Below are 8649 nucleotides of genomic sequence, written 5' to 3' on the forward strand. Positions count from 1 at the left end.
AAGGAGAGAGGAGAAAGACGAGAGGAGAAAGAGGAAAGGAAAAAGAAGAGAGGAGAAAGAAGAGAGGAGAAAGACGAAAGGAGAAAGAGGAAAGGGGAAAGACGAAAGGGGAAAGACGAAAGGGGAAAGACGAAAGAGGAGAGGAGAAGTTGAGAAAGAGGAGAAAGAAGAGAGGAGGAGAAAGAGGAGAAACAGGAGAGGAGAAAAGGGAGAGGAGAGGAGAAAAAGGAGAGGAGAGGAGAGAGAGGAGAGGAGAAAGAGGAAGGGAGAAAGAGGAAGGGAGAAAGAAGAGAGGAGAATGAAGAGAGGGGAAAGGGGAAAGGAGAAAGAGGAAAGGAGAAAGAGGAGAGGGGAGAGAGGAGAGAAGAGAGGGAAAGAAGAGAGGAGAAAGAAGAGAGGAGAAAGAGGAGAGGAGAAAGAGGAGAGGGAAAGAGGAAAGGAAAAAGAAGAGAGGAGAAAGACGAAAGGAGAAAGAGGAAAGGGGAAAGACGAAAAGAGAAAGAGGAGAGGGGAAAGACGAAAGAAGAGAGGAGAAGTTGAGAAAGAGGAGAAAGAACAGAGGAGGAGAAAGAGGAGAAACAGGAGAGGAGAAAAGGGAGAGGATAGGAGAAAACATATTCTTGGTCGAGGAAGGAGAAAGAGGAGAGGGGAAAGAGGAAAGGAGAAAGAGAAGAGGAGAAAGAGAGGAGAGGAGAGAGGAAAGAGGAAAGAAGAGAGGAGAAAGAGGAAAGGAGAAAGAAGAGAGGAGAAAGACGAAAGGAAAAAGAAGAGGAGAAAGACGAAAGGAGAAAGAGGAAAGACGAAAGGAGAAAGAGGAGAGGAGAAAGACGAAAGGAGAAAGAAGAGAGGAGAAAGACGAGAGGAGAAAGAAGAGGAGAAAGAGGAAAGGAAAAGAAGAGGAGAAAGACGAAAGGAGAAAGAGGAAAGACGAAAGGAGAAAGAGGAGAGGGGAAAGACGAAAGAGGAGAGGAGAAGTTGAGAAAGAGGAGAAAGAAGAGAGGAGGAGAAAGAGGAGAAACAGGAGAGGAGAAAAGGGAGAGGAGAGGAGAAAAAGGAGAGGAGAGGAGAAAGAGGAGAGGAGAAAGAGGAAGGAGAAAGAAGAGAGGAGAATGAAGAGAGGGGAAAGAGGAAAGGAGAAAGGAAAGGGGAAAGAGGAAAGGAGAAAGAGGAGAGGGGAAAGAAGAGAGGGGAAAGACGAAAGAGGAGAGGAGAAGTTGAGAAAGAGGAGAAAAGGGAGAGGAGAGGAGAAAAAGGAGAGGAGAGGAGAAAGAGGAGAGGAGAAAGAGGAAGGGAGAAAGAAGAGAGGAGAATGAAGAGAGGAGAAAGAAGAGAGGAGAAAGAAGAGAGGGGAAAGAGGAAAGGAGAAAGAAGAGAGGAGAAAGAGGAGAGGAGAAAGACGAGAGGAGAAAGAGAAGAGGAGAAAGGGGAGAGGAGAAAGAGGAAAGGAGAAAGTAGAGAGGAGAAAGACGAGAGGAGAAAGACGAAAGGAGAAAGAGGAGAGGGGAAAGACGAAAGGAGAAAGAGGAGAGGAGAAAGACGAGAGGAGAAAGACGAGAGGAGAAAGACGAGAGGAGAAAGACGAGAGGAGAAAAAGGAGAGGAGAAAGACGAGAGGAGAAAGAGGAAAGGAGAAAGAGAGGAGAACGAGGAAAGGAGAAAGAGAGGAGAACGAGGAAAGGAGAAAGAGGAGAGGAGAAAGAGGAAAGGAGAAAGAGGAGAGGAGAAAGAGAAGAGGAGAAAGGAGAGAGGAGAAAGACGAGAGGAGAAAGAGGAAAGGAAAAAGAAGAGAGGAGAAAGACGAAAGGAGAAAGACGAAAGGAGAAAGAAGAGAGGAGAAAGAAGAGAGGAGAAAGACGAAAGGAGAAAGAGGAAAGGGGAAAGACGAAAGGGGAAAGACGAAAGAGGAGAGGAGAAGTTGAGAAAGAGGAGAAAGAAGAGAGGAGGAGAAAGAGGAGAAACAGGAGAGGAGAAAAGGGAGAGGAGAGGAGAAAAAGGAGAGGAGAGGAGAGAGAGGAGAGGAGAAAGAGGAAGGGAGAAAGAGGAAGGGAGAAAGAAGAGAGGAGAATGAAGAGAGGGGAAAGAGGAAAGGAGAAAGAGGAAAGGAGAAAGAGGAGAGGGGAGAGAGGAGAAAGAAGAGAGGGGAAAGAAGAGAGGAGAAAGAGGAGAGGAGAAAGAGGAGAGGAGAAAGAGGAAAGGAAAAAGAAGAGAGGAGAAAGACGAAAGGAGAAAGAGGAAAGGGGAAAGACGAAAAGAGAAAGAGGAGAGGGGAAAGACGAAAGAGGAGAGGAGAAGTTGAGAAAGAGGAGAAAGAACAGAGGAGGAGAAAGAGGAGAAACAGGAGAGGAGAAAAGGGAGAGGATAGGAGAAAAACATATTCTTGGTCGTAGGAAGGGAGAAAGAGGAGAGGGGAAAGAGGAAAGGAGAAAGAAGAGAGGAGAAAGAGGAAAGGAGAAAGAAGAGAGGAGAAAGAGGAGAGGAGAAAGAGGAGAGGAGAAAGACGAGAGGAGAAAGAAGAGAGGAGAAAGAAGAGAGGAGAAAGACGAGAGGAGAAAGAAGAGAGGAGAAAGACGAGAGGAGAAAGACGAGAGGAGAAAGACGAGAGGAGAAAGAGAAGAGGAGAAAGGGAAGAGGAGAAAGAGAAGAGGAGAAAGGGGAGAGGAGAAAGGGGAGAGGAGAAAGAGGAAAGGAGAAAGAAGAGAGGAGAAAGAGGAAAGGAGAAAGAAGAGAGGAGAAAGACGAAAGGAGAAAGACGAAAGAAGAGAGGAGAAAGAAGAGAGGAGAAAGACAAAAGGAGAAAGACGAAAGAAGAGAGGAGAAAGAAGAGAGGAGAAAGACGAAAGGAGAAAGAAGAGAGGAGAAAGACGAGAGGAGAAAGAAGAGGAGAAAGAGGAAAGGAAAAAGAAGAGGAGAAAGACGAAAGGAGAAAGAGGAAAGACGAAAGGAGAAAGAGGAGAGGGGAAAGACGAAAGAGGAGAGGAGAAGTTGAGAAAGAGGAGAAAGAAGAGAGGAGGAGAAAGAGGAGAAACAGGAGAGGAGAAAAGGGAGAGGAGAGGAGAAAAAGGAGAGGAGAGGAGAAAGAGGAGAGGAGAAAGAGGAAGGGAGAAAGAAGAGAGGAGAATGAAGAGAGGGGAAAGAGGAAAGGAGAAAGGAAAGGGGAAAGAGGAAAGGAGAAAGAGGAGAGGGGAAAGAAGAGAGGGGAAAGACGAAAGAGGAGAGGAGAAGTTGAGAAAGAGGAGAAAAGGGAGAGGAGAGGAGAAAAAGGAGAGGAGAGGAGAAAGAGGAGAGGAGAAAGAGGAAGGAGAAAGAAGAGAGGAGAATGAAGAGAGGAGAAAGAAGAGAGGAGAAAGAAGAGAGGGGAAAGAGGAAAGGAGAAAGAAGAGAGGAGAAAGAGGAGAGGAGAAAGACGAGAGGAGAAAGAGAAGAGGAGAAAGGGGAGAGGAGAAAGAGGAAAGGAGAAAGTAGAGAGGAGAAAGACGAGAGGAGAAAGACGAAAGGAGAAAGAAGAGAGGGGAAAGACGAAAGGAGAAAGAAGAGAGGAGAAAGGAAAGGAGAAAGAGGAGAGGGGAAAGATGAAAGAGGAGAGGAGAGGAGAAGTTGAGAAAGAGGAGAAAGAAGAGAGGAGGAGAAAGAGGAGAAACAGGAGAGGAGAAAAGGGAGAGGAGAGGAGAAAAAGGAGAGGAGAGGAGAAAGAGTAGAGGAGAGAAGAAAGAGTAGAGGAGAAAGAGTAGAGGAGAGAAGAAAGACGAGAGGAGAAAAGGAGATGAGAAGAGAAAGAGGAGAGGAGAGAAGAAAAAGGAGATGAGAAGAGAAATAGGAGAGGAGAAGAGAGGAGAAAAAGGAGAGGACAGGAGAAAGAGGAGATGAGAAAAAGTAGAGGAGAAAGAGAGGTGAAAAGGAGAGGAGAGGAGAAAGGGGGGAGGACGGGAGATAGAGGAGAGGAGAAAGAGGAGAGGAGAAAGAAGAGAGGAGAAAGAAGAGAGGATGAAAAGGAGCTGAGAGGAGAAAGAGGAGAAGAGGGGAAAAATGTCTCTCTCCACCCTCTCTCTTTCCCTCTCTTGCCTTTTGAAACGCTTCCAGGGTCTTGTTCCTCCACAGGCTACTAAGTGAGCTGTGAGGTCCGTAATATTGTGGTATCCCGTTCTCTCACTGTCGCCGCTAAATTCTGAGCAGCGTAGAGGCTCCTCTTCTCAGAGGAATATCGCAGCTCTTTCTCTGTCCCAGCCAAATGCTCTACAATTATTGTTAATTTAGGATGTAGAGAGTCCTAAAAAGTGACCGTCAAATCAGAGCCGTGTGTGTCTGCTTCAAAGGACATAAGATCAAAATACAGATCACCATATCTTGCCATTCAAAGACATATACTTTCATCATATGCAGGCAAACCCACATAGACCAATAAAACATACGCATACTTCTGTTTCCATACATCACTGAATTTATACATATCTAGAGGCCAAACTAAGAGTACATTGTTGTGTGCAGGTTTCTGACTGTGCTGTATAATCAGATGTGTATTGCTGGTGTTTGCTGGCTGTCTCTTTGCTTCTGCTGGGGGACCCAGTTGCACAGAGCTGGGAAGCTCATCAGTCCAAACTCCTCCAAATTCTTGGAGCTGGAGACCTGTGCTCCAGGAGGATACGGGGATTACGCCTATTCCCTCTGAGCATTTGGGGGAAGGGGCTCACACTCCTGAAGTTAGGGAGTCAGGGGGAACGAAGACAGGGCAAGTTGCTGAAAGAGAGGGGGCTGTTTTCTATTTCAAAAAGGCTGGAACTGGGCTGAGGAAGGAACGGAATGCCAGCTTTCAAAGCAAACAGGACTTATCTGCATGTAAGCTCCAGACTGCAGGGGCCTAAAAACTCAGGGCAGAGAGGGAGGGTTTGGGACACTTCCTGTTGCTCCGTTCAAATTCCATGACCAACTCCTATTGCCATTCTTCCCTTTGATATGGTCCAAATAGCCAAACAATACCCTTTCTCCCCTAAGACTCCGGCTTCAGCCCAGCTCCCAAGATGGTGTACGATCGCGCTACATGGCCATGTTCAAAATAAGTAAGAGACAGGAAAAACACAGTTCACTGCGTGTTTTCATAGATGTTTTGCTGTGAGAGAGGAATTATTAAGATTGCCACACCAAAGGCCTTGCCTGTCAAGTGTTTGCCACTTGACTCAAATGCTCGTCTCGTCCGGACTGTGTTGGACAAGAGAATAATGATGCGTTTGGAAAGCGGCCAACGAAGATCTTCAGAAGGCTTGTCAAAGAAGACAAGTAACTCTATTCCAGTTCAGTTCAGTGCCAGTGAATAATCTGTGTTTGCTATTGAATAGGTGCATATGCACACAACATGTTTGCAGGGGAAGTCTTGTCCGTTTATATTGGCAGTGAGTGACATTGAAGGAGGGATGTTCTTTGAAAATAGCTCCAACCAGTTAAAGACCAGTTAAACCCTGCTAAAGACCTGAAAGACTTCCTGGGGACCGCCGGGGACCAAGTTAAAGCTGGGATGAAAATGGTTCTTCCAAATTGACAATGACCCCAAGCATACCTCCAAAGTTGTGGCAAATGGCTTAAGGACAACAGTCAAGGTATTGGAGTGACCATCACAAAGCCCTGACCTCAATCCTATAGAAAATTTGTGGTCAGAACTGAAAAAGCCGACAAACCTGACTCAGTTACACCAGCTCTGTCAGGAGGAATGGGCCAACATTCACCCAATTTATTGTGGGAAGGTGTGTTCAACGACTTGCTAGCGGAGTGGAACTAACCTTCCAAAGAGTTGCATTATTTTCCAGAGAACACATAGAGCGCTAAGCTGATTATCCCTTTTATACCATGGCTATAATTTAACACATTTGCAGCTAGACATTTGTTCACTTGCCGGTAGTGTCACTTGATGTGTACTGGAGGTGAAGTCAGGTGCAGGAGAGCGCAGAGTGAAGTGAACAGGCGCACACTTTATTCCGGTAAAAATATCAAAAGCACAAACAACGTGCCCAAAACACGGAACATAGACAGATGTCTGGGGCGTAACAAAAATACCAATAGACAAAATACATGTAACACATACAATCTTACACAAAGACACGATGGGGAACAGAGGAATACATACATGTAGATTGAATGGGGAATGAAAACCAGGTGTGCAGGGAACAAGACAAAACCAATGGATACATGAAAAATGGAGCGGCGATGGCTAGAAAGCCGGTGACCCCCGAACGCAGCCCGAACAAGGGGAGGACAGGTAGAAATGTGTCCAACACCCACTGAAGTATCAGGCAAGTTTACTAGATAGCTACAGTAGTTGTCTTGGTAACCAAACAAATAGACTTGATTGTTTAGCTAACCAAATCCTCAGTCCTAGCTCACTATTATGAAAATCGAATTCAACAATGCCAATAACGTTTTAAATTTGACTTTTGCTTTCAAAAGCAGCTCTAACATAGAACATGTACAGTATGAATGAACTACAGCCATTGATTTATACCGTGCTAATATACCATCTGTTATAGGGAAATAACGGACGCTTTAGAATGCCCTTCAAGACAAGCAGAAACAGGCATCCAGCAATGCTATGCTATATATTTTAGAGGCTATGTATACAGAAAATTGGTATAAAAACTGTATAAACTGTATTCATAATTATATGACAATATTTTAGGTTGGCTATAGTTCTATCACACAATTTCTGATACATCACATGTCTTACTTTTATTTTCCTGCATAAATAAAAGCAGGAAATGCATCACAAAAGTCTCTACTGCCATTCATTTGCAATGAGACTGGTTTTGGATTTCTCCCTGAACAAGATGGCTGACATTTTTGCCCCGTTATATTATGACACAGCCCCTCTAGTAATTTAAGAGAATCTTTATGGCTTTAATTAAGATCATAAGGGATACTGAGATGTTTTATTTGTCCACTCTGGATAGATTGCTTTCCAGCTGATTTGCTGGAGAACTTCATGTTGTTTGAGCAAGAAGGGTCCTCCTGAGCTACTTTAAGGAACATGCTTAATCTATAGTCCAGGAAACCAGACCAAAAAGTCTGCAATGAAAACATTGCTTCAGCATCTCTGAGTGAGATCTTGGACATTCCCTTGCATGCAGTACTGTAGGCTACAGTGCGGTTTTGGCAAGAGGGCCGGGGACAGGCTTTCAAAACCGGCAAATAAATACTCTATTAAACACTTTAAATTGTGGTGAAGATTATGGTGAATAACTACAGAAATGTTACTGTGGCCAAATAAATCATTTTTGATTCAACTGTGGGTTTTTGATCACGTCTCTGCGTACTCATTAGAATATGCGATCAATGACTCAACGCGGCCGCAAAATGATCAGTCACATTCATTCGTTTTGTTTGACAGGCTCAGAAAGTTTGTTATTATTACACCAGTAAATCGTTTATATAGTAATACATATACGGCATTGTCTGTGTCTTATCTACTATACAAAGGATATCCCCATTCACTTTGTGGCAAACAAACACGTGCCATTATCAATATGAAACAATACGCCTACATAGCTTAAAGTATGTAGATTGAGAGGATAGAGTATGCACATAGCTATTAATAACATTTATATAAAACAGAGAAACAAAAAACATAAACATGTTTTTATCATAGGTTTGTCCAGGGGTGTTAATTAATCATGCGACGTTGTAATTCAGTGAGGTGAAACGAAATAAATCACTTGGCATTATCATCTAATAATACATTATTATAGAGAGCATAAACTTACCTTTACAGGTGTGTTGAGAGGAGACATGAAAACATATGCTGCTGTGCTGTTGTCTCGATCAGTGTTCCTCTTCCCACCGAACTCCGATAAACTCCTTTGACTCAACCTGTGCCTTGTCACTCTACTATGTTGTTGATTTATCACACAGTCCGGAAGCTTTGGGGTGGATAACGCCTTTCTCTCACAGGAAAACAGTTTGATGTTCGGTGTCTTCGGCACACAAGACCCCCCAAAAACGAGAAATTAAACCCCGCTTTCAATTCTTGATCTTCCCCCTTCTTGGCACAAGCCTCGCTTGTTGCTTGACGCCAGGAACCATCCCCTTTGGCTTGAATCACTATTTCACCTGATCGATCATCGTCACAAAGTAACGGTTTCACATCATGCGAGCGTTCGCAATTGTATGACAATCCTGGGAAAATGTGACACATCAATGCAGCTCTAGGTCTCCCCAACGTATATCACCCAGCACTTGATAAAAGTGCCTCCAGAGTCCGAGGAAAATACCGATTTCCCACCGCCTCTGAAAACTCATGCACTTATATGGTTTTCCTTTTCTTTCCTCCTTGAAAAGGCGTCGCGAACGTCTCTGATTACCAGTGTCTAACAGTAGGCCTGTGTGCATAGCCGCGGTAATTAAGGGTGCTGAGCACTGATACATCACAATACACAAATAATTAATATAAAAAGATGTATATTGAAAAAAATCCCCCCACAAAATTAGTGCACTAGGGCTTTATTACTCCTGTAATGAACGGAGAAAAATATTCAGGCGCAAAAAAAATGGAGAGACATTTATGTAAGTCAGAATACTGTGATATTATCTGAAATTTTTGAGATACTCAAGTCAACATTTTTAGATACAAAGTTGAAATTGCGAGTTACATAAGGCTAAATGTTCAGGTACTACG

The 8649-nt window shown here is 44.0% G+C and overlaps 1 protein-coding gene across 3 annotated transcripts in view; it reads right to left on the minus strand.

Annotated features, from left to right (window-relative positions):
* The window catches only part of LOC112266065, a 73187-nt gene extending 64924 nt beyond the window's left edge, over window positions 1-8263 (minus strand). For 2 of the 3 annotated variants that reach the window (XM_042295930.1, XM_042295929.1), the window contains exon 1: window positions 7739-8262. The gene's annotated coding sequence lies outside the window, so the exon portion shown is untranslated. Of the gene's footprint in view, window positions 1-7738 lie in introns of all 3 variants that reach the window. The other variant, XM_042295928.1, reaches the window with a different exon arrangement.
* Between the last annotated feature and the right edge of the window lie 386 nt (window positions 8264-8649).

Source organism: Oncorhynchus tshawytscha, linkage group LG13 (assembly GCF_018296145.1).
Source record: "Oncorhynchus tshawytscha isolate Ot180627B linkage group LG13, Otsh_v2.0, whole genome shotgun sequence".
NCBI classification, from domain to species: domain Eukaryota; kingdom Metazoa; phylum Chordata; class Actinopteri; order Salmoniformes; family Salmonidae; genus Oncorhynchus; species Oncorhynchus tshawytscha.